At 57.3% G+C, this 6,605-nt stretch overlaps 3 non-coding genes across 3 annotated transcripts in view; all 3 read right to left on the bottom strand.

Annotated features, from left to right (window-relative positions):
- Positions 1-1,374, bottom strand: part of LOC139968466 (large subunit ribosomal RNA) — a 4,030-nt gene extending 2,656 nt beyond the window's left edge. The window contains exon 1 of the ribosomal RNA XR_011793464.1: positions 1-1,374. This exon is cut by the window's left edge and continues 2,656 nt beyond it. This is a non-coding gene — a ribosomal RNA (large subunit ribosomal RNA).
- Positions 1,375-1,808: 434 nt separating this feature from the next.
- On the bottom strand, positions 1,809-1,968 carry LOC139968489 (5.8S ribosomal RNA). Its single transcript, XR_011793484.1, has one exon. It is a non-coding gene; the product is annotated as a 5.8S ribosomal RNA (ribosomal RNA).
- A 605-nt stretch (positions 1,969-2,573) lies between these two features.
- LOC139968331 (small subunit ribosomal RNA) lies at positions 2,574-4,451 on the bottom strand. Its single transcript, XR_011793337.1, has one exon. It is a non-coding gene; the product is annotated as a small subunit ribosomal RNA (ribosomal RNA).
- Positions 4,452-6,605: the final 2,154 nt, after the last annotated feature.

Below are 6,605 nucleotides of genomic sequence, written 5' to 3'. Positions count from 1 at the left end.
GCGAGTCGGACCTCTTACCAATTGAAAGTTTGAGAATAGGTTGAGGTCGTTTCGGCCCCAAGGCCTCTAATCATTCGCTTTACCAGATAAAATTGTTCACGAATATCTCCCGAGCACCAGCTATCCTGAGGGAAACTTCGGAAGGAACCAGCTACTAGATGGTTCGATAAGTCTTTCGCCCCTATACTCAGGTCGGACGATCGATTTGCACGTCAGAACCGCTGCGGACATCCACCAGAGTTTCCTCTGGCTTCCTCCTGCCCGAGCATAGTTCACCATCTTTCGGGTTTTAGCATGCTTGCTCTTCCTCCGCTCCACCGGACGAGCCGGACGGAACGGGGTGGCGGTGCGCCCGACCCAGAGGGCCGGGATCCCGCCTCGTGACGGCCCTGTGCCGACCTTCACTTTCGTTATGCCAGGATAGGTTTCGGTAGACCCCCTCGACTTGCAAGCCTGCTTAGACTCCTTGGTCCGTGTTTCAAGACGGGTCGAATGAGGAGGCCTCGCTCACGCCCGACAGACCCTCCGCTTCGGCCGAAGCCGCGGCGAGACCGGACCCTCCGGATCCCGCCGGCCACGCGACAGCAAGCTGTGCACGCGACCGACGGAGACGCCGGTGGCCCGGACCCCGCTGCCTGAACCCCCGGGGGGGCAGGCCGTCACGCAGAGTCCTCGACAGAGAGCGCAGTGAGCAACCGTGACGGGCGGCGTAAGACGGCGAGGGCCGAAGCCCCCGCACGCCGCAGCCTCGCCCGCCCCTCTGCTCCGCTCTTCGGTCGGTCGCCGGGAAGGGCGCCGAACGGTAGAAGTGCGACGCGGACCGGACGGCGAAGCGCCGCGGGTCGGTCCCGAGGGATCCGAACCCGCACACGCTGCCGCGCCGACCGCGCCTGAATCAACCGGACGCCCCATGTAGCATGCGGCACTCATCCGTTTACTTCTTGGCAGTTTCACGCAATGTTGAACCCTCTCTTCAAAGTTCTTTTCAACGTTCCCTCACGGTACTTGTTGACTATCGGTCTCGTGCATAGTATTGAGCCTTGGATGGAGTTCACCACCCCTCTTTGGGCTGCATTCTAAAACAACCCGACTCTTGGAAAGCTTTCCCTCCGGCCTTCGAGTCCGCCCTACGGGCCTTACACCCGCTGCGGGTAAGCTGCAGCCCCGATCACAGTGGACTGCGGCCGGACTCTGTCGACCGGAGTTCAGTTTCCTTACGCCACAGGTCCCTCGCACCGCAAACGGGCGCGGGGATTCGGCGATGGGCTCTTCCTGCTTCGCTCGCCGCTACTGAAGGAATCCTTGTTAGTTTCTTTTCTCTCCGCTTAGTGATATGCTTAAATCCAGCGGGTAATCTCATCCGATCTGAGGTCTGGAATCGTGAAAGACACGTGGAACGTGATCGGAGTCATAGCGGCGACCCGGGGTCTCTCCTTCCCCGGCGCTCCCCGAAGAATCGGGTCGCCGGCGGGAAAGGGTGGCCTACCATGCGCCTGCGAGAACGCAGACGGGAGGACGAGAGACCCCGCGATTGGGTCGACCGGCTCTGCCCGGCAGAGGCTCCTCGACCGTTCCGGGGGGTCGGACGCTGGACCGCACCACGGGCGCATACGTCTACACCCCGATGGCACGTCGCACGACCGACGAACCCCCGGTTACCGATCGAGCCTGCTCGCCGAGTTTCACCGGCGCCGACATCACAGAACTCCATCTGACACTGACCCGACGCAGCCGGCCGTCGAAGGGACGGCTGCGGCCGGGCGCTCCTCCGGCGCGCGAACACGCCGACTCTGTGAGTGATTGTCTTCAGACGCTCAGACGGACGTGGCTCGAGGAGCAGAGCATCCCCGAGCCGCCATTTGCGTTCGAATAAGTCGATGATCAGTGAGTTCTGCAATTCACATGAATTCTCGCATCTAACTGCGTTCTTCATCGACGCACGAGCCGAGTGATCCACCACCAAGAATTGTCATTTGCCACTGGAAGACTCCCGCGTTCGCAAACTCTCCTCAGAGCCGAGGGAAGAAGTGGAACGGAAGGAGAAAGGACACGGGGACTCTGTGCCTTCTTTGCTTGTGACTGGAAAGAAATATCCTCCGTCGAGCCGAGGGGGGAAGCGGGCTCCCTCCTTCCCCCCACCGCCGCGAGGGCGGGTCGCGCGAGTCAGACTCGCCGACTGGGGGGAAATCGGGCGACACCGGTGCCCCTTCTCTGCCCTGCGGAGAATGCCTCGAGGAGCGCCGCGCCGCGGACGGCGACGGCGTCTCCACCCTTGCGGGACTTCTCCCTCGAAGCTACCGGGAGTGCGAGACTCCGTGAGACAGACGACGAGAGAAGAACCGGGTACTCCCCGGGCTGGTCTGTGTGTGACACGCCCGTCTCCTTTTTGTCGGAGAGAGCGAAGGCGAAGCGCGGGGTCTGACCTCGACCGTGGAACGGGGAAGGAGGCGGTGAAAACCCCGCTCGAGTCCCCCCGGCTTTTCCAATTTGCTCTCTCCGCGTGTCTCTCTGTGACGGCTTTTCCGACATTCCCCCTTTGTTCCCTCTCCGATCACGGAGGGGAAGGGTTCTGTTAATGATCCTTCCGCAGGTTCACCTACGGAAACCTTGTTACGACTTTTACTTCCTCTAAATGATCAAGTTTGACCGTCTTCTCGTCGCGCCTCGACAACCGGCCGAAGCCGGGGGTGCCAGACGGTCGATCCGATGGCCTCACTAAGTCATTCGATCGGTAGTAGCGACGGGCGGTGTGTACAAAGGGCAGGGACGTAATCAATGCGAGCTGATGACTCGCGTTTACTTGGAATTCCTCGTTCAAGGGACACAATTACAAGTCCCTGTCCCCAGCACGGAGAAGTCTCAGCGGATTACCCGGACCTTTCGGCCGAGGGCAAATGTACCCGCTGCTTGCGCCAGTGTAGCGCGCGTGCGGCCCCGGACATCTAAGGGCATCACAGACCTGTTATTGCTCCATCTCGTATGGCTGAAAGCCATTTGTCCCTCTAAGAAGTTCGCGGCTCACCACGACGGGTGGCCGGACTATTTAGCAAGCAAGAGTCTCGTTCGTTATCGGAATTAACCAGACAAATCACTCCACCAACTAAGAACGGCCATGCACCACCATCCACAAAATCAAGAAAGAGCTCTCAATCTGTCAATCCTCACTGTGTCCGGGCCGGGTAGGTTTCCCCGTGTTGAGTCAAATTAAGCCGCAGGCTCCACTCCTGGTGGTGCCCTTCCGTCAATTCCTTTAAGTTTCAGCTTTGCAACCATACTTCCCCCGGAACCCAAAGACTTTGGTTTTCCGGAGAGTTGCCCGCCGCGTCATGGGAGGAACGCCGGCGAATTACGAGTCGGTATCGTTTATGGTCGGAACTAGGGCGGTATCTGATCGCCTTCGATCCTCCGACTTTCGTTCTTGATCAATGAAGACATTCTTGGCAAATGCTTTCGCTGTCGGGCGTCTTGCGACGATCCAAGAATTTCACCTCTCACGCCGCAATACGAATGCCCCCGGCAGTCCCTCTTGATCATTACCTCAGGATCTCAAGACCAACGAAATAGAACCGAGGTCCTCTTCCACTATTCCATGCTGAGCTGTTCGGGCACTTTGGCCTGCTTTGAACACTTCAATTTTCTCAAAGTAAACGTTCCAGTCTCGCACGGCACTCAGTTAAGAGCACCGCACGACCAACCGAATCACTGGCCGGGAAAAATCTCCCACGACTCCCGTTTGACGGGGAGAAGGGGAACGGGCAGTGCACGCCTCACGGCGGACCGCCCGCCCCGGCCAGAAATCCGACTACGAGCTTTTTAACTGCAGCAAATTTAATATACGCTGCTGGAGCTGGAATTACCGCGGCTGCTGGCACCAGACTTGCCCTCCAGTAGATCCTCGTTAAAGGATTTAAAGTGTACTCATTCCGATCACAGGGCCTCCGAAGAGGCCTGTATCGTTATTTTTTGTCACTACCTCCCCGTGTCAGGAGTGGGTAATTTGCGTGCCTGCTGCCTTCCTTGGATGTGGTAGCCGTTTCTCAGGCTCCCTCTCCGGAATCGAACCCTGATTCTCCGTTACCCGTCACAACCATGATAAGCGCATAACTTACCATCGAAAGTTGATAGAGCAGACTTTTGAAGGGAGCGTCGCCGGTGCAAGACCGTGCGATCGGCATGATTATCTAGAGTTCACCAGCGGAGACCGGACCCCGAAAGGACCGGGCTGGCCTTGTTCCTAATAAGAGCACGCTTCCCCCGAAGGGTCGGCGCTTTGTTGCATGTATTAGCTCTAGAATTACCACAGTTATCCATGGTATAAGACTTTCTCCAATAAACCATAACTGATCTAATGAGCCATCTGCAGTTTCTCTTGTATGTTCAGGATTGTACTTAGACGTGCATGGCTTAATCTTTGAGACAAGCATATGACTACTGGCAGGATCAACCAGGTAACGGTCGACAGAACCGGGCTGGGCCCGTTCGCCGTCCGGGAGTCGCTCTCGCACTCCCCTCTCTCTCTCTCTGAATTCTCAATTGTCGATGCCGTGCTATTACGGTACAGTGATCGAAGAACCGCCCGAAGGGATTCTCGAGGTGTGTATCTCTACCCGAGTCGACTGGGTCGTCTCGAGAGGAGTCGCAGTGGTCCCGCCTCGGAGACGGGACCGGTTCGAAGCGACGCGGAGAGGGCGACGGCTCGTCCACTGGAACAGGGGAGAGCAATCGCACGCCTCGAGCGTGCATTCGTTGCTTGGATGAAAAAGCCCGTACCGAGCGCCGAGTGCAACACATGGTCGCAGCAACGGCAGCATGCCCGAACGGGTCCCGTGGAGAAAGCTCGATATCTGACGACACCGAGGTCCTGCTCTTTCTCCACCGGGGGTTCTGCGGATGAAAAGGCTCAATATCTGAACGTCGATATATACGTGTGCACGGAGGGACACCTCTGCTCACGGGGCGAGTGGGTGAAAACCCCCGCTCTGAGCGCCGAGTTGCAACACATGGTCGCGATGAAACGACGGCTGACCCTACCGAAAGGGCCCGCTGGAGTCCAACCATGACACGTATACACACACGACAGACATTAAAAGCCTTCTCGAGTCTTGGATCGACTCTACTACCCCCCTCATATATAGAATCCGATTCACTCTGCCCGCTCGTTCTGACCATTGGATCACACACTTAAGCCAATACCCGCTACACTTAAGAGATCTCGAAATCTCGAACGAGACCCAGATTCTCTGCGGGTGAGTCGGGCGGCCTGCCGTCGCCGTCGGCTTGCCGTTTGCCTTTCGCCTGGTCGCATGGCACTCGTGCCATCGACCACGCAACGCGAGAGGCCTTCTCCCTTCTCCTTTCTCTCTCATCTCTACTCTCTCTCTTCTCCACCGGGGGTTCTGCGGATGAAAAAGCTCAATATCTGGGATTGTATATATACATATGCACGAAAGAACCTTCTACTCACGGGGCGAGTGGGTGAAAACCCCCGCACCGAGCGCCGAGTTGCAACACATGGTCGCGATGAAACGACGGCTGACCCTACCGAGAAGGCCAGCAAGGGTCTGACGTGCAAAAACATATTTACGCACCACAGGCAAGGAGCCTTTTCGAGTCTCGGGTGGACTCCCGTCCGCGAAAGCTTCATATCTGAACGTCGATATATACGTGTGCACGGAGGGACACCTCTGCTCACGGGGCGAGTGGGTGAAAACCCCCGCTCTGAGCGCCGAGTTGCAACACATGGTCGCGATGAAACGACGGCTGACCCTACCGAAAGGGCCCGCTGGAGTCCAACCATGACACGCATACACACACGACAGACATTAAAAGCCTTCTCGAGTCTTGGATCGACTCTACTACCCCCCTCATATATAGAATCCGATTCACTCTGCCCGCTCGTTCTGACCATTGGATCACACACTTAAGCCAATACCCGCTACACTAAAGAGATCTCAAAATCTCGGACGAGAGCCACACCTTGCGGATGCATCGGGCGGCCTGCCGTCGAGGTCGGCCGTCGCCCCGTCTCACAGACTCGTGCAACACGACGAGTCCCAGCCTACGCCTGTGTGCATCACCGTCGGCCTAAATCTCGGCCCTCGCCCGGTCGCATGACACTCGTGCCATCGACCGCACCATCGACCTTCTCACCCGGGAGCAACCCGTGTTTTCAGAGGAGTGCCGGGGTTGCTCCCGTGCCGGGTATGTCTTGTCCGGCGGCGCCCCGTCTCACAGACTCGTGCAACGACAACGGGTCCCATGCCTACGCATGTGTGCATCACCGTCGGCTAATTACTCGGCCCTCGCCCGGTCGCATGACACTCGTGCCGTCGATCACACCATCGACCTTCTCACATGGGAGCGACCCGTATTTTCAGAGGAGTGTCGGGGTTGCTCCCGTGCCGGATATATCTTGACGAAATCAAGGAGATATATGAGGAAACTTCTACAATTTGAAGATCGACCGGCGAGACAAGACACTCCCCTTAATATATAATCCGATTCACTCTGCCCACTCATTCTGACCATTGGGTCACACACTTAAGCCAATACCCGTTACACTAAAGTTGACCATGTTTTTTTTTTTTTTGATATTATTATTATTA

This window comes from Apostichopus japonicus, chromosome 5 (genome assembly GCF_037975245.1).
Source record: "Apostichopus japonicus isolate 1M-3 chromosome 5, ASM3797524v1, whole genome shotgun sequence".
NCBI classification, from domain to species: domain Eukaryota; kingdom Metazoa; phylum Echinodermata; class Holothuroidea; order Aspidochirotida; family Stichopodidae; genus Apostichopus; species Apostichopus japonicus.
This window is presented reverse-complemented; position numbering and strand designations above follow the sequence as displayed.